Below are 19,974 nucleotides of genomic sequence, written 5' to 3'. Positions count from 1 at the left end.
AACCACCATGGAGTTCCAGAACCTTTGTGGAGACCCTGGATTTAAATTTGGTGTCAGATTCAGAGATGGGCCTTGTCAGTGTGTGCTGTTGAATACATTTCTCAGCTGTCTTGCAGACTTTCAGGACACTGCCTGATGGTCTGATAAGTCCACATCGGGACTTCATGTCGATCAGTGTGTTCATCTTGGGAAGAGCTCTTGACACTGAGTGCTGATAAACAGGTAGTGCACTGAAGCTTCTTCATAGTTATTTTAACTACAAAGCCTGCTATGTACCCCACCACAGCCTCTTTGAACATGGACAAGCTGGGAAGACTTACAGTGATGTTTTTCTCTGTGTCTTCTGTTTCAGGCTGAACGTCACTTTGCCTGAAATGCCAGCATATCAGAAGGTGTTGCCTCCAGTACCACTGTGCTATCCTGTGGAGAACAGTTGCCACTAGCTGTGATGGCATGTCTTGCTACCATTATTTTGAAAGCTGACTTAAATTGCCCTGCTGCGGGATTGTTATTAAATCCATTAGCAGATTTGTCCCTACATATCTTCACATTTTTATTGTATTGTTCAGTTTAATAGTCCATTTTTGTGTGTACTTGGAAGCTTCTGTTATTGAACAAATATATATATATATATGATTTCCTTAAATGTGCATATGTCAATAAACCTCTTTCTGATTATGATTTAATAGATCAGGGGATTGTTGAAATGATTAAATGCTCACAAGCTGGTATGAACATATTCCAGAAATGAATGCAAATGCATGGGATAATTCCATTAAGTAAAGGTAAATTCATGTATATACTACTGCATATGAACTTGTGTGTGTATATACTATACTACATTTTTATATTTGGTTCTTCTGGATTTATTCTGAAGATGTACTGTCTGGTTACAATATCAGCACACTAAGCTTTTTATTAACAATCACTGATCCTGCTGATGTGCATGACAATAAAACTCACTTGACTTGAGTCTTACACTGAGGGGCCGGTCACATTGAGTGCGTTTGTGTCCATCTGCACCGTTTTAAAAATGATTTCAATGTAAACGTGCGCTAGACAGACATCTTTGACGGCTTGTTCGTGTTTTTAGATGCCATGTTAAACGTCTCAAGTCAAGACACATACGTTTTGCTCTTTGTAGCGGTGTGTATAATTTTAGTGCAAAAACAAACGTATTCAAGCATGTGAACGGCATGCAACATGATTTCAAACACTGAACTGAAATTTCAAAGAAATATTTTGAATATTAGCTAATAGAGTAAGGGCCATGGAGTGTGACGTCATTGCTCCCGAATACAAGCTGTTATTTCTAAGATACAGATGTTCTTTTGCTAGCCATCTTAAACGGATCATTAACTTTATCTGTCGTTCTATTGATAAACATAGTTAACTGAAGAATGTAGTTACACATACTTAGAACTATTGTTCGTCGATGCTACGAATATAGGAAATTAACTTTTCTGGTTGTCACAACGTAATCAAATACATTGCCACAACGAAAGTTTGGTCATCAAATTACGGTGCAGTTAGGTAATGCAAGAAAACGTATCTAGGTTAAAATAGATGTACAATAAATCTGTAAACTTTAACATACATCTGCAATATTTACATTTTCTGATATTTAAATCTGGTATATGGCCATATATGAACAAATACATTTAGAGTTCATATATTTGTACTATATACTATGAGGGGTGGCAACACCAAAGCAAATGCCCATGCATAGATCTTATGGATTAAGGTACCAAGCTTCACTGCAACAAGTACTAGATCAATAATTGGAGTTAGAATCACATTATAAATATCCATGAATTTGCAATACAACTGCATTTCCACAGGAATCACATAGTAACAATTTTGCTACTGATTTGCCAACATCAAAAAAAGAAGAAGAAGAAGAAGAAAAAAAAAAAGAAAATCTCCAGAGAACCAATATATTGTCTGTTAAACACATCAACAAATTCTAAATGTTCCTTAGCTTGACAAAACTGGCAATCTGGAATAAACTTCACATTAAAGGACAAAATTGTTTTTTTTTTTAAGTGTATGCATAGATGGAGAGTGCATGCATATCCAATGTTATTCTGCTAATAAAATCCTATAGGCCTATCAACTTTGTAACAGCTGGAATAAGCCATTTGAAAGGGAAAATTAACACAAAGTTAGTTCTGAATAAAAATACACTCTAGGAAAACTGTACTTGGGGTGGCAGTGCTGCAAAACTCATGAATATTAATTATTTTATGCACAATAAGAGATTATTTTAAATCACCTATTTTGATAAATAGTCATTATTAATAACCTATTCAATCACTCAAATAGATATACACATGAAATGAAAAATAGAATTAACTGAAGAACGTAGTTACACATACTTCATATACAGGTGCATCTCAATAAATTAGAATGTCATGGAAAAGTTCATTTATTTCAGTAATTCAACTCAAATTGTGAAACTCGTGTATTAAATAAATTCAATGCACACAGATTGAAGTAGTTTAAGTCTTTGGTTCTTTTAATTGTGATGATTTTGGCTCACATTTAACAAAAACCCACCAATTCACTATCTCCAAAAATTAGAATACATCATAAGACCAATAAAAAAAACATTTTTAGTGAATTGTTGGCCTTCTGGAAAGTATGTTCATTTACTGTATATGTTCTCAATACTTGGTAGGGGCTCCTTTTGCTTTAATTACTGCCTCAATTCGGCATGGCATGGAGGTGATCAGTTTGTGGCACTGCTGAGGTGGTATGGAAGCCCAGGTTTCTTTGACAGTGGCCTTCAGCTCATCTGCATTTTTTGGTGTCTTGTTTCTCATTTTCCTCTTGACAATACCCCATAGATTCTCTATAGGGTTCAGGTCTGGTGAGTTTGCTGGCCAGTCAAGCACACCAACACCATGGTCATTTAACCAACTTTTGGTGCTTTTGGCAGTGTGGGCAGGTGCCAAATCCTGCTGGAAAATGAAATCAGCATCTTTAAAAAGCTGGTCAGCAGAAGGAAGCATGAAGTGCTCCAAAATTTCTTGGTAAACGGGTGCAGTGACTTTGGTTTTCAAAAAACACAATGGACCAACACCAGCAGATGACATTGCACTCCAAATCATCACAGACTGTGGAAACTTAACACTGGACTTCAAGCAACTTGGGCTATGAGCTTCTCCACCCTTCCTCCAGACTCTAGGACCTTGGTTTCCAAATGAAATACAAAACTTGCTCTCATCTGAAAAGAGGACTTTGGACCACTGGGCAACAGTCCAGTTCTTCTTCTCCTTAGCCCAGGTAAGACGCCTCTGACGTTGTCTGTGGTTCAGGAGTGGCTTAACAAGTGGAATACGACAACTGTAGCCAAACTCCTTGACACGTCTGTGTGTGGTGGCTCTTGATGCCTTGACCCCAGCCTCAGTCCATTCCTTGTGAAGTTCACCAAATTCTTGAATCGATTTTGCTTGACAATCATAAGGCTGTGGTTCTCTCGGTTGGTTGTGCATCTTTTTCTTCCACACTTTTTCCTTCCACTCAACTTTCTGTTAACATGCTTGGATACAGCACTCTGTGAACAGCCAGCTTCTTTGGCAATGAATGTTTGTGGCTTACCCTCCTTGTGAAGGGTGTCAATGATTGTCTTCTGGACAACTGTCAGATCAGCAGTCTTCCCCATGATTGTGTAGCCTAGTGAACCAAACTGAGAGACCATTTTGAAGGCTCAGGAAACCTTTGCAGGTGTTTTGAGTTGATTAGCTGATTGGCATGTCACCATATTCAAATTTTTTGAGTGGGTTTTTGTTAAATGTGAGCCAAAATCATCACAATTAAAAGAACCAAAGACTTAAACTACTTCAGTCTGTGTGCATTGAATTTATTTAATACACGAGTTTCACAATTTGAGTTGAATTACTGAAATAAATGAACTTTTCCATGACATTCTAATTTATTGAGATGCACCTGTACATGATGTACGAAAGAGGGATCCCTTCTAGAGACAACACGAAAAACCTTCTCAGTGTTAGTTTGGGAATCATTCAACAATGGAGCTTGGATGCCCTCTATTGGACATTTCTTGTAATTGCCACTCACTGGGATAGACATGGGTTTTCTAGTATTTTTACATTTCAGTTGATATTTTTATTATATTTTAATTATATAAAAACTAACAAATATGTTTATTAACAATAAACTTTAAAATTCAAACATGCAAAATACCTCAAAACATTTGAGTATACACAAAAAGGAATGATTACATTTAATGCATTGCCATGGAAAGAGTATTTAAGATATCAAGAATCCCTTCAGAATTTCAAATCTGCACTGTCTTGACATTATTCTAAAATTTTTTGAAGCAATTCAGGTTAACATAATAGGGATATTTCAAAGTCTGTTAAAAGTGACACACTTCCTTCTGCCAGTTGGTGGCGCTACGAACGTGACCAACAATAGTCACATCAATATGATCAGCCTGCAAAGACAAACATTTGGCTCAATTTTGATGTTTTCAATGTTCTGCATGCAAAAGTTATGAGACATTTCCTTATTCCATTATTTTTACGTTATTTTATCGCTTCGCCATGGCAACACCGTTCGATATATCAAAAATCCTTTCGCAATTTAGCATCGTCAATGTCTTGGCATGATGTCGCCCACATTTGGTACCTGTAACATGAAATATGTTTGAGTAATAACAACTTCCTGTTTCATGGCGAAACATCGAAATTTGTCAGGACGCCATGGACACACCGTTCAAAAACTCAAAAGCTTCGCAATTTAGCATCGCCTAGGTCTTTAGATTTGACTGACCGAATATGATGTTGATCTGATTTAATCTCTAGGAGAAGTTCGTTGAAGTACGAGGCCTGGAAATGGCAAAAACTGAGCAAAACTTGAAGAGAAAAATAAAAATGGCTGACTTTCTGTTGGACGTGTTGTACGTGTTGACATGTTACATATGCCTACCGATTTTCTTACGTGTAGGTGAAACTTGGCGTGAGGGCTGCTTCGTTGAAATTTTGTAGGTGCCGCTATCGAGCTATTTTGCAACACTTAATTCTAAAACCTGTATCAGATGTAAATTTTCGCCACTTTTGAGGTGCGCGAAGTTTCATGATCTTTAGAGCATATTTAGGCTTCAAAAATATGATTCGTTTCACATCGAATTTTGTCAGGCCGCCACAGACACGCCCTTCAACGAAAACTCAAAAGATTCACATTTTAACATCACCAAGGCCATTGGATTAGACTGACCGAATATGATGTTGATCTGATTAAATCTCTGAGAGCAGTTTGTTAAAGTACAAGACCTGGAATAAGTTGTTGTCAGTAGGTGGCGCTATGACTATAACTGAATATTGGCACGTAAATGTGTTCAGGCTGGGACTATTATCAAACATGTGACATTTGGTGCAGATTGGACATTGTATGTATGAGTTATAACAACTTCCTGTTTCATGGCGAAACATCAAAAATTGTCAGACCGCCACGGCCGCGCCGTGCAGTGAAAACTCAAAAGCTTCACAATTTAGCATTGCCAAGGCCTTTAGATTAGACTGACCGAATATGATGTTGATCCGATTAAATCTCTAGGAGGAGTTTGTTAAAGTACGAGGCCTGGAAATGGCAAAAACTGAGCAAAAATTGAAGAGAAAAATCACAATGGCTGACTTCCTGTTGGGTTTAGGATATGATTCTAAGAGACATTTTTGTACGTGTTGACATGTTACATACGCCTACTGATTTTCTTACGTGTAGGTGAAACGTGGCGTGAGGGCTGCTTCGAAGAAATTTTGTAGGTGGCGCTATCGAGCCATTTTGCCACACCTCATTCTGAAACCCATATCAGATGTACATTTTCACCACTTCTGATGCGTGTCCAAAAATTCGTGAGTTTTCAAGTATGTTTAGGCCCTCAAAAATGCAATTCACTTTGGAAAAGAATACGGAATAATAATAATAATTAAAGCTGCAAACAGCGATGAATGGGCCCTCACACCCTGGTGCATGTTGGGGCTGCTTAGCCAGGGGAATGTCACTCCAATTATTTTAGCATTTTTTAGCACTTAAATGTTGTTAAGAGTGTATCACAGTGTGAAACATGTAATTTCCTGTTGCCAATAGGTTTTGCTATAACTATAACTGAATATTGGCATATAGAAGTGTTCAGGACAGGACTCTTATAAAACATGTAAAGTTTGGAGCAGATTGGACATTTTATGTTTGAGTTATAACAACTTCCTTTTTCATGGCGAAACATTGAATTTTGTCAGGCCGCCACGGACACGCCATTCAAAGAAAACTCAAAAGCTTCATAATTTAGCATCGCCAAGGCCTTTAGATTAGACTGACTGAATATGATGTTGATCTGATTTAATCTCTAGGAAGAGTTTGTTAAAGTACGAGGCCTGGAAATGGCAAAAACTGAGCAAAAATTGAAGAGATAAATCACAATGGCTGATTCCTGTTGGGTTTAGGATATGATTCTAAGAGACTTTTTTGTATGTGTTGACATGTTACATATGCCTACCGATTTTCTTACGTGTAGGTGAAATGTGGCGTGAGGGCTGCTTCACTGAAATTTTGTAGGTGGCGCTATCGAGCCATTTTGCCACAATTAATCTAAAACCAGTATCAGATGTAAATTTTCCCTACTTTTGAGATGTGTGCAAAGTTTCATGATCTTTCGAGCATGTTTAGGTCTCAAAAATGTGATTCGTTTCATGCCGAACTTTGACAGGCCGCCACGGACACGCCCTTCGAGAAAAACTCAAAAGCTTCGCAATTTAACATCACCAAGGCCTTTAGATTAAGACTGACTAAATATAATGTTGATCTGATTAAATCTCCGGGAGGAGTTTGTTAAAGTACAAGACCTGGAATTGGCTGTTGCCAGTAGGTGGCGCTATGACTATAACTGAATATTGGCACATAGATGTATTCAGGCTGGGACTATTATCAAACATGTGAAGTTTGGGGCAGATTGGACATTGTATGTATGAGTTATAACAACTTCCTTTTTCATGACGAAACATCGAAATTTGTCAGACTGTCACGGCCACGTCGTGCAGTGAAAACTCAAAAACTTCCCAATTTAGCATCGCCAAAGCATTTAGATTAGAATAACCAAATATGAAGTCTGATGAAATCTCTAGGAGGAGTTTGTTAAAGTACAAGGCCTGGAAATGGCAAAAACTGAGCAAAAATTGAAGAGACAAAAATTGAAGCTGACTTGGGTAAATTTTCACCACTTCTGATGCGTGTGCAAAGTTTCATGAGTTTTCGAGTATGTTTAGGCCCTCAAAAATGTGATTAATTTGGGAAAAAAATAATAAACACCTAGAAGAACAATAGGGTCCTTGCGCCATCAGTGCTCGGGCCCTAATAAACATAGCTGCAAGCAGCGATACCGGGGCCAAGCCAATTATCGGCACCATGAGCAGCAAAAGAAGCTTTGTGATGCTTTTAGTTAGAGTCCGATTAACAGTGTATGAGGAGTTAGTAAAAGTAAACCTTCAATTATAAAAAAACAAAAAAAACATTTATTTTAAAAATAACTAAAAATAGGGGGCCTGGGTAGCTCAGTGGTAAAAGACGCTGGCTACCACCCCTGGAGTTTGCTAGTTCGCTAGTTCGAATCCTAGGGCGTGCTGAGTGACTCCAGCCAGGTCTCCTAAGCAACCAAATTGGCCCGGTTGCTAGGGAGGGTAGAGTCACATGGGGTAACCTCCTCGTGGTCGCTATAATGTGGTTCGTTCTCAGTAGGGCATGTGGTGAGTTGAGCATGGATGCCGCGGTGGATGGCGTGAAGCCTCTTCACGTGCTATGTCTCCGTGGCAACGCGCTCAACAAGCCACATGATGAGATGCACGGGTTGATGGTCTCAGATGCAGAGGCAACTGGATTCATCCTCTGCCACCTGGATTGAGGCAAATCACTACGTGACCATGAGGACTTAAAAGCGCACTGGGAATTGGGCATTCCAAATTGGGTGAAAAAGGGGGAAAAAAATAGCTACTTCTTAGAATTTTTGTCCAGTATGTGGTGCTGTTCTGAAACTGCTCAGGTAGTACCTGGGCATAATGGTTATCATGCAGGAAAGCGTTGGAAGAGTTATAGGCTAAAATAGCCATTTTTCTATCTCCATACCAGTAGGGGGCAGTGTGCCAAAACACTGCATGTAACCTCAGGGCCTAATGGTGATGACAAGTATCAAGTTTCGGCTCAATCCCTCACAGCATTGCAGAGATACAGCCTCAAGTTAAATTTGACACGTTCTTCGTCAAATTCGTTGAAGCGCAATTCAAAAACGGTAAGGTTTATCAAAATTCTGTGAACAAATTTTTGTCGTGAGTGCCTCTAGATGATGCAGGCCAATTTTCGTGCAAACCGGACAAACAGTCTAGGAGGAGTTCGTAAAATACAGCATTTTATGACTAAATTCAAAATGGCCAACGTCCAAAATGGCCGACATAGGAATTTTTCATATCGTTGGACTCGCTATACCCCACTTAATCTAATGAGACCAATTTTATGATTTTATGACAAACTGTTCAGAAGTTACAAGCAAAAATTTGCTTTTTTCATATCTCGTGACCAATAGGTGGCACTGTTTCGAAACTGGGCAGACACCCTCGAGCCATGGTGCTTATGACAAATAATATGTTTGGTATGAATACGCTAAAGCATTAAAGAGATATACCCTCACATTCATTTCGGCATGCTCCGTCGAATTTGTTGAAGCGCCATTCAAAAACGGTATGGTTTATCAAAATTCTGTGAATAAATTTTTGTTGTGAGCACCTCTAGATGATGCAGGCCAATTTTCCTGCAAATTGGACAAACGGTATAGGACGAGTTCGAAAAAGTAGGTTTTTCAGAAAATTCTAAATGGCTGATGTCCAAAATGGCCGACATAGGAATTTTTCATATCGTTGGACTTGCTATACCCTACTGAATCTAATGAGACCAATTTGATGATTTTAAGACAAACTGTTCAGAAGTTATAAGCAAAAAAATTCTTTTTTCATATCTCGTAACCAGTAGGGGGCAGTGCACCAAAATGCTGCAGATAACCTCACGACCTAATGATGATGACACGTACCAAGGTTCGTCCCAATCCCTCAAAGCTTAGCGGATATACAGCCTCAAGTTCAATTTTGCATGTTCTTCATCGAATTTGTTGAAGTGCCATTCGAAAATGGTACGGTTTATCAAAATTCTGTGAATAACTTTTTGTCGTGAGTGCCTCTAGATGATGCGGGCCAATTTTCGTGCAAATCGGACAAACGGCCTAGGATGAGTTAGAAAAAGAAAATTCAAAATGGCGGAAAACTTTTCATGACAGAACATGACGTCATAGGGTGCAATCGAATTGTCTTGAGTCAAGGAATCAGAGGAAAAAATAATTTCGTTTCTAGGACTCACAGTGCAAATTTGGGCAGAGGTAGAGGTAGAGACACCAAATTTGCTGTGATAACATATCAGACTATCCTCTATCTGTGTGCCAAATTTCATAATTTTCCCGCAAGCGGTTCTATGGGCTGCCATAGACTCGAGTGGAAGAAGAAGAAGAAGAAAAAACTAACGAAAACAATAGGGGTCTTTCGCCCCTTCGGGGCTTGATCCCTAAAAACACACGGGCTGTGTCTAGTCACAACACAGGAACATTTACGAAGTGCGCTCGTACTTCATGCCACCCCTGCATAAGTCAGTGCCCCACTTGGGCCATCCCAGTCAAAAATGTCTGGACACAACACTGCTCAGAAGCAGAGGCAACTGAGACTTGTCCTCTGCCACCCGGACTGAAGTGAGTAACCGCGCCACCACTTTTTCACAGTGAAGTCAATGTGTGTCTCCCACTTCAGGTCCTGTGAGATGGTAGTGCCCAGGAACCTGAATGACTCCACTGCTGCCACAGTGCTGTTTAGAATGGAGAGGGGGGTCAGTGTTGGGGTGTTCCTCCTAAAGTCCACAATCATCTCCACCGTTTTGAGCGTGTTCAGCTCAAGGTTGTTTTGACTGCACCAGACAGCCAGCTGTTCAACCTCCCTTCTGTATGCAGACTCATCGTCATCTCGGATGAGGCCAATGACAGTGGTGTCATCTGCAAACTTCAGGAGCTTGACAGAGGGGTCCTTGGCGATGCAGTCATTGGTGTAGAGGGAGAAGAGTAGTGAGGAGAGCACACATCCCTGGGGGGCACCAGTGCTGATTGTACAGGTGCTGGAAGTGAGTTTCCCCTGTCTCACAAGCTGCTGCCTGTCCATCAGAAAGCTGGTAATCCACTGACAGATAGACATGGGAACAGAGAGTTGGTGTAATTTATTCTGCAGTATAGCTGGGATGATGGTGTTAAAAGCTGAACTGAAGTCCACAAAAAGGATCCTTGCATATGTCCCTGGTCTGTCCAGATGTTGCAGGATATGATGCAATCCCATGTTGACTGCATCATCCACAGACCTGTTTGTTCAATAAGCAAATTGAAGGGGATCTAGAAAGGGTCCAGTGATGTTCTTCAGGTGGGCCAACACCAGTCTCTCAAATTATTTCATGACCACAGACGTCAGGGCAACAGGTCTGTAGTCATTAAGTCCTGTGAGTTTTGGTTTCTTTGGGACAGAAATAATGATTGAGCATTTGAAGAAGCATGGGACTTCACACTGCTCCAGTGATCTATTGAAGATCTGTGTGAAGATGGAGGCCAGCCGGTTAGCACAGGATCGAAGACACGCTGGTGAGACACCATCTGGCCTGAAGCTTTCCTCATCTTTTGTTTCCGAAAGATGCAGCTCACATCATTTTCACAGATCTTAAGTGCAGGTTGAGTAGCAGGAGGGGGGAGGAGGGGGATTGCAGGAGGTGTTGGTGTTTGTGTGAAGTGAAGGTCAGAGTGGCTGTGGGTGTGAGATTGGGCCTTTCAAATCTGCAGTAGAACACATTCAGGTCGTCAGCCAGCTGTTGGTCCACCACAGGGTTGGGGGTAGGAGTCCTGTTATTTGTGAGTTGTTTCATGCCACTCCACACTGATGCAGGGTCATTAGCTGAAAACTTGCTTCTCAGAGTATCTTCTTTTAGCCACTCTGATTTCCTTGTTCAGTGTGTTCCTGGCCTGATTGTACAAGACTTTATCCCCACCCATGTAAGCATCCTCTTTGGCCTGACGAAGCTGCCTGAGCTCTGCTGTAAACCACGGTTTGTCGTTGTTGAACTTTAAATAAGTCCTAGTAAGAATGCACATATCCTCACAGAAACTGATATATGATGTCACAGTATCTGTGAGCTTGTCCAGGTCAGTGGCTGCAGCCTCAAAAACACTCCAATCCGTGCAATCGAAGCAGGCTTGTAGTTCCCGCTCTGCTACATTGGTCCATCTCTTTACAGTCCTTACTACTGGCTTGGTTGATTTTAATTTCTGTCTGTAGGTTGGAAGATGATGAACCAGATAGTGATCAGAGAGTCCCAAAGCTGCTCTAGGGACAGAGCGATATGCATCCTTTATTGTTGTGTAGCAATGATCCAGTATGTTCCTGTCTCTGGTGGGGCACGTAATGTGCAGTTTGTATTTGGGCAGTTCACGTGTGAGATTTGCTTTGTTAAAATCCCCAAGAATAATAATAACTGAGTCCGGGTATTGTTGTTCCGTGTCTGTGATTTGATCAGCCAGCTGTTGCAGCACCACATTCAAACACACTTTTGGCGCGATATACACACTCACCAGAATAAACGAGGAAAACTCCCGCAGCGAGTAGAAAGGCTTACAGTTAATAAAGAGCGCTTCCAAATTAGGACAGCACATCCTCTTTAACATTGTTACATCTGTACACCAACTTTCATTGATGTAAAAGCATGTTCCACCACCTCTCGTTTACTCCGCGATGCGATCCACTCTGAACATCTGGAAGCCTGGCAGATGTAACGCGCTGTCCGGAATGGCTTCACTCAGCCAGGTTTCTGTGAAGCACAAGGCAGCAGAGGTGAAAAAGTCCTTGTTTGTGCAGGTGAGGAGATGTAGTTTGTCCGTTTTGTTAGGAAGAGAGCGGAGATTCGCAAGATGAATGCTCAGCAGTGTTGTTCGAAAGCCCGCCGACGGAGTTTGACCAGCGCACTGGCTTTTCTTCCTCACCTGCGTCTCCTGAACAACAAAGCCGCGCCTCCAACTAAAATGTCTAGCAAAACGTCTGAATATTCAAAAACCAGGAAAAGACTGTCTGGTATAAGCTGTCAAATGTTCAGCAGTTCGTCTCTGGTAAAACTGACTGGAAAAAGATTACTAAACACAGGACAAACAAACAAACACAACAAAACAATAGGAGCGCTCCACACCGAGGCGGCCATCCGCGGTGCCATCTTGATGTATGACATATTAAAAATATACTGAAATAGTGTCTGTGTAAAGGTTCCTTGAGCTTTGTAAAGACACTAAATACATGAAACCTGTTTTTACCATTATATAGTACTGTTAGCAGTGGAATTACCACGGCAACTGGACCAAACCCAAACTAGAGAAGACAGCAGCTGCACTTCCGTCTCTGGTCAGTTATGCCACAAAAGTACAACAACCACATCAGATTGGTTAAGTAACATTATTACCTTCTAGTTGATGTTCTATTAATATTTTTGTATCTGTGATTATTTGGTAGCTTTATTCACAATGTCCACTAACATTATGCCAAATGTTTATAACGGAAGTGTATTATACAGGATACGTTTTTATGTATGTAAATATGTTTGATGCTATTTGTTCAAATAAATGTATATGTAACCCGTCCTGCCCGACCAGCACCGAGAGCGATTCAAACTAGGGCTGTTTGATTCCAGAAATGTGGGAATCGACTCCAATTCCTGGTTTTGAAATCGTTAGAATTGATTCCAAGAGTCGATTCCAGACCCATCTAATCTATTATTTTCGATTACGAAAAAAAAAAAAAAAAAAAAAATGGGAGGGAAAGTTAAATCTCATAATAAACAGCTCACTGCAAAGCATTGCACTGTTTATAACAGCATGAATGAAATGTACTATTAATAGGTCCATTCTAAAATTAAATCAGGGTCTGTATGCACATACCAAAGTGCAATGCTTCAATCCCATGAGATAAATTTGAGGGAAGCTTGAGTATATGTGCCTGTATTTCCAAGAACTACTGAAAATAATCTTAAAAGCACCATTTAAATTGTTTGTTAACACTCATGAGTTCTTGTTTACAAAGAGGTTTATATTAGAATGTACAGTAATTGTCCACTACCTTTTGTACACTGAATAAAATGTCCAAACAATACATTTCAGTTTTATTAAAAAATCCATTATTGTACTGGTTTATACTATTTATAATAATAATAAATATTTATATATACATATATATAAATATATACAGTGCATCAAGAAAGTATTCACAGCGCTTCATTTTTTCCACATTTTATGTTACAGCCTTATTCCAAAATAGATTTAAGTCATTATTTTCCTCAAAGTTCTACAAACAATACCCCATAATGACAATGTGAAAGAAGTTTGTTTGAAATCTTTGCAAATGTATTAAAAATAAAAAACAAAACAAAAATCACATGTACATAAGTATTCACAGCCTTTGCTCAATACTTTGTTGAAGCACCTTTGGCACCAATTACAGCCTCAAGTCTTTTTGAGTATGATGCTACAAGCTTGGCACACCTATTTTTGGGAAGTTTCTCCCATTCTTCTTTGCAGGACCTCTCAAGCTCCATCAGGTTGGATGGGGAGCGTCGGTGCACAGCCATTTTCGGATCTCTCCAGAGATGTTCAATCGGGTTCAAGTCTGGGCTCTGGCTAGGCCACTCAAGGACATTCACAGAGTTGTCCCGTAGCCACTCCTTTGTTTTCTTGGCTGTGTGCTTAGGGTCGTTGTCCTGTTGGAAGATGAACCTTCACCCCCGTCTGAGGTCCAGAGCGCTCTGGAGCAGGTTTTCATCAAGGATGTCTCCTGTACATTGCTGCATTCATCTTTCCCTCGATCCTGACTAGTCTCCTAGTTCCTGCCGCTGAAAAACATCCCCACAGCATGATGCTGCCACCACCATGCTTCACTGTAGGGATGGTATTGTCCAGGTGATGAGCGGTGCCTGGTTTCCTCCAGACATGACGCTTGCCATTCAGGCCAAAGAGTTCAATCTTTGTTTCTCATGGTCCAAGAGTCCTTCAGGTGCCTTTTGGCAAACTCCAGGCTGTCATGTGCCTTTTATTGAAGAGTGGCTTCCGTCAGGCCAATCAGGCCTGATTGGTGGAGAGCTGCAGAGATGGTTGTTCTTCTGGAAGGTCCTCCTCTCTCCACAGAGATATGCTGGAGCTCTGTCAGAGTGACCATCGGGTTCTTGGTCACCTCCCTGACTAAGGCCCTTCTCCCCCGATTGCTCAGTTTGGCCAGGCGGCCAGCTCTAGGAAGAGTCCTGGTGGTTCCAAACTTTTTCCATTTATGGATGATGGAGGCCACTGTGCTCACTGGGACCTTCAATGCTGCAGAAATTTTTCTGTACCCTTCCCCAGATCTGTGCCTCGATACAATCCTGTCTCGGAGGTCTACAGATAATTCCTTGGACTTCATGGCTTGGTTTGTGCTCTGACATGCACTGTTAACTGTGGGACCTTATATAGACAGGTGTGTGCCTTTCCAAATCATGTCCAATCAACTGAATTTACCACAGGTGGACTCCAATCAAGTTGTAGAAACATCAAGGATGATCAGTGGAAACAGGATGCGCCTGAGCTCAATTTATAATAGGATAATAGGGTTCAAAACAGTGTTACTATGAATGCAAACTTTAATACAGTGAAAAAGACACTCTATTAGAATAATATATATATATATATATATATATATATATATATATACAAATTTCCAGCATTCTTTTGAATGTCCATGTACTAAAATAAAATATTTGATGTCATGAGTGTACCTTCATTTACTATTACTATTATTTTGAATGGCCACGGTAAATTAAGCAATGTGATAACAATTTTACCTGGTCGCATAAATTAGTCCGTTAATTTACCTGATGAACTTTTACCTTTTGCTGACCCTTATCTTCGCAGAGCTATGTGTGCTTCTAAATCACTTGCACCTTTATTAGCAACTGACACATAAGTGCCAGCTTTACATGTCATACATTCTTCTTCCCACGGATCTCGACCTGGACGAAAGTGCAAATCTTCTGTTGATTTGCACTTTCTTTTGGGTATTGTTTCCACGCAGTTGTCATTTGCTGCTACTGTCAAGCAACTGTTTGATGCCAAACACAACAGTGCTTCGCGTGTTCATGGAGAGATTGACAGGCAGGAATTTGACCAATAGTTGCTGCAAGCCTCTTATAATCGACCAATTGGTGTGCGAGAAGGCGGGACTTACAAAGAGGGGTTAAAGCAATGCAAATATGCGTGCACACACAATTAAGTATTAGACCAGATGCACATCATAATGCAACTAAAGCCGGACATTTTCGCAAATTTAGAAATCCCGGCCGGACGCTTTTTTAAGGTCTGAAAAAGAGGACATGTCCGGGAAAAAGAGGACGTATGGTCACCCTAAATAAGTGCAGCACAATGATCATTTAAACTTTAACATAACGATTTATTAATGTGAACTGGGAAGCTGACTCAACTCTGCCATCTTCTTATTGCAGACTTGTGTTGTAACATTGGGGAAGTTATTACTGTATGCCAATTTACTGTCACAAATTTGCCATGTTACTTGAGTATTAGTTTAATCCAAAGTAAAATACCTGCAGACTATCCAGGTGTGGAAAGCAGATGTGTTGAAGGGCTTGTGGGATTACTTCATACAGATGAACAAATGGAGCGGATTTGACTCGGAGTCAGATTGATGATCGTTAAGATGCATTCATTTTATAATTATTTTGTAAATTGTAGTAGTGCTGTTAGGCCTCTAAAATATGTAGTAGTTCAGTGGTCGAGGAAACAAACACAGTCCGAAAATATCAACCGGTTTCCCCGGAAGGAATCGACTCCAGCTTTGGAGTCGATTCCAATGTTTCGAATCGATTCTCTATTCCCAACACCTCAGAATCGAGGAATCGATTCCCAGCCTTAATTCGAACCGATATCAGCCGGCATGGGAGGTGGGCTAAAGGCTACAGCCTCTAGTGGCAGTCGCTAGTGCACCTCTGGAGGCCAGAGGGGAGTGAGGTTTACACACTGCACAGCTACCTACCGTTACATATGTATAATATAAATTTCAATCAATAAATCTATCTATCTTCATTTTTAATTGTTAATTTTTTGCTAACTGATTAATTTTAATTATGTATAATTAATATAAATGAAAGATTATATTGTAATGAAGTCATTTACCATTTATATTTATCCTTAAAATTACTTTAAATTAACAAATGTAATTCAAGGCATTAGGTGTTAAGCTGGTCTAAGTACAAAAGTCATTTAGGTTTGTAATTATGTGGCAATAGGTCTCAGTTTCTTTATTGTTGCATTTTTTTTTTGTGTGTTCTCTGTCAAAATAAATGAAGTACATTAACTTTGAGTGTGCATTCGTTATTTACATGCACAACTGTTTAAATAGCCTTTAAATTGATGTTGGGCAAGTGAGGACATGAATTAGGTTAGACTACTGCATGTCCGCCCATAGAATAATCATTAAAAACTAACATTTCCAACTGGTTACCAACAAACAACTATTGATCCATGACGCTGCCACAACGTCGTCATGATGGACTGGCACCGCTCCAAAGTTACGTTGCGGCTATGAATCCAGGAATTGCACTTTTCCGGTTGTCACAACGTAATCAGTAACGCTGCCACAGCTAAAGTTTTGTTATCAAATTACGTTGCAGTTACGTAATGGCCAAGTAATTTGGCTAGCTGGGATAGATTTGAATATCATGTAACGTTAAGATATTGCACCAATAATTAAAAAATGAAATATCACGTGCAGGCAGATAAGATCTATGTTTAAATTGAGCAGGGTCATTGATTAAAAACTGTCAATTAGTTAAAGGCGTTTACACCTGATGTGCTAACCGAGAGTTCCCTGTTCATTTTGGATACGGAGAGAGGTGCGAGGCACCACCGCTTGTCAAGCTCATTCATGAGCATGCATTTTCATGCATGACTGTTTGTGGTACACACTGTGAAAGATAAAAATGCTTTATAATTTTGCGGCTGCCGTGTGTTATTGGCCAATCACAGGTGACTATAATCAACTGGTTCCCTTCAGAACAGTCTGAAATCGCTCCCTATTCCCTGAAGCATTCACTAAAAACTATAAAAGAGAATGAATGAACAAATGAGTGTTTTTGTTCACATCCAATGCTGCCCACCTATCACATTTATTTAAGCTAAGTTCTATCCGTATTTTAACTGTTTCATGCAGATATTTACATTTATTCATTTAGCAGATGCTTTTATCCAAAGCGACTTACAAATGAGGAGAACAATAGAAGTGATTCATCCAACAAAAGGGGCAACAATATAATAAGTGCTGTAATACAAGCCTTAATACAAGGTAGTGCATTAGTATAAATGGGTCAGGAGCTCACAAAAAAGATGTGTCTTTAGCTGTTTTTTGAACACAGCCACTCGGGTGGAATAAGGCATGTATTTCCACCAATGGGGAACAGTCAAGGTAAAGGTCGATTTTGTGCCTCTATGAGATGGCACAGCGATTTTGTGCCTCTATGAGTTGGCACCACGAGGTGCCGTTCACCCGCAGAATGCAGCCTTCTGGAGGGCACATAAATCTGAAGTACTGAGTTTAGATAATGGGGTGCGGAGCTAGTGGTTGTTCTGTAAGCAAGCATCAATGCCTTGAACTTAACGCAAGCAACCAATGGTAGCCAGTGTAATTTGATGAAGAGAAGCATGACGTGCACTCTCTTGGGCTCGTTGAAGACCACTTTCACTGCCGCATTCTGGATCAATTGCAGAGGTTTGACAGTACGTGCTGGAAGGCCTGCCAGATGAGCATTGCAATAGTCCAGCCTAGATAGAACAAGAGCTTAGACGAGGAGTTTTGTAGCCTGCTCTGATAGGAAGGGCCTGATCTTCCTAATGTTGTACAAGGCAAATCTGCACGATCGGGCAGTCTTTGCAATGTGGTCAGTGAAGTTCAACTGATCGTCAAACACAACTCCAAGATTTCTGGCTGTCCTGGATGGTGTAATCGTTGATGAGCCCAGCTGAATGGTGAAGTTGTGATGAATTGCTGGGCTCGGTGGAAGCACGAACAGCTCTGTCTTAGCTAGGTTGAGTTGGAGGTGGTGATCTTTCATCCAACACGAAATGTCTGCTAGGCAGGCTGAGATCCGGGCTGCTACCATTGGATCATCAGGCTGGAATGAGAGGTAGAGTTGTGTCATCATCATAGCAGTGATAGGAAAAGCCATGTGCCTGAATGATGGATCCTAGTGATGGCATGTACTGTATATGGAGAAGAGGGGCGGTCCAAGCACTGAACCCTGAGTTATAACACATTTTATGCAGTTACAAAAGCAATGTTAGGCATAACATATAATCACGTAATACATAATCAGGGAAGAAGGCAACAACAATGAACTTACATTGGTCAAATGGATGCAAACAGTTTTGAATAATGGCACAGAAAGCCAAACTCAACTGCATCCATCTATTCGTCCATCCATCTATCCATCCATTTTATCTTATGTAGGTTTGCGGGGTGAACTTGGCAGCTAAACTTTCCTTATTTCAAAGTGCTCTTTCTTTCCCTACAATCTCGCATACTCCGCTCTTGTCAGTTCTGAGAAGGTTTGTGTAATATGAGATGGTCACATTGGATATTAATATAGAAATGATAATCAATTCTTAAATTCCATAATCGATGCATTGAAATTTCTTTGAAAGATCGATGCATTGATGCATTTTCACACCCCTGGTAGGATGCAATAAAAATGAAAGGGTAAGACTCTCAACCATCAGACCAGAGACAAAAGAACACAGTACTCAACAGCGATTTACTGTTGTAAATATAAATTACAATTAAAGTAGCAGGAGGTTAAATCTTCAGGGTGACTCCTGGCTTAAAATAACAAACAAAAGGATATAAAATGTAAAAGGAAAAACTAACCTGGCAATATGAAAAAAAAAAAAAAAAAAGATATGAGAAAACTTTCTTAACAATACTAACAAAACAAGTAAACTGAATTCAACAAAACAGGCAGGTCACCCCTACAAACCTGACTGCTTTGAAGGCAAAGAATTAGTCATTGTTTCAATTGTTAGGTCACAAACTGTCTATGAAATTACTACTCTCAGAAATAACATGCACAGAGTAAAGCACGCTGGATTTCATCTGCCAGTTGGCGGAGAGTCTGGAACAGCACGACCGGCCCAGAGTCATGACAGCTCGCCTCTGACTAGCAGCAGCTGGGTTTTAGTAAGTCCGCCATCAGGAACCACCAATCGCCGTCGCAAAGTAGAGCCAGAACCCTTCTAATAGGGGAGCCTACACGTTTAGCATAGAGGTCTGCACGGGCCATAAAATGAAACCCAACCCGTTCCTGAGACCCTACCCGGCCCGAACGATACCGTCAGATTTTAAGTGCGATCCCGAAATTGCTTACTATCTAATTTCTTTTCCAAGCAAGTACTGTTGCTATATTTTTATTTTATATTTTTATATTGTGGCTATATTTTATATATATAGGCAACATTCATAACAGTACTGAAACAGTAAACATACACAGTTTTAACAAGGCACAGCAGCCCCTTAGTACACTATAGCAGAAGGGGAAAAAAGCATTGCCTTGTATATTTGCTGAAATTTCACCTGGTGCAGAACAATCTGGAATAAAATGAAATACTGCAACAGTCCCCACTATGCAGCCTGCACTTGTTCTGATTGTTGAATCTTTGTGACAATTGCGCTAAAACAATCTAGATGCAGTGCAAAGAATGAAACAAAACATGCGTTTTTGATTATAAGTTCTTTTTAACTTGACATGGTGTTTAAAATATGCCGGTCCTGC

The sequence above is a fragment of the Myxocyprinus asiaticus genome, chromosome 21 (genome assembly GCF_019703515.2).
Source record: "Myxocyprinus asiaticus isolate MX2 ecotype Aquarium Trade chromosome 21, UBuf_Myxa_2, whole genome shotgun sequence".
Lineage (NCBI taxonomy): Eukaryota > Metazoa > Chordata > Actinopteri > Cypriniformes > Catostomidae > Myxocyprinus > Myxocyprinus asiaticus.
Note: the sequence above shows the minus strand (reverse complement) of the source record.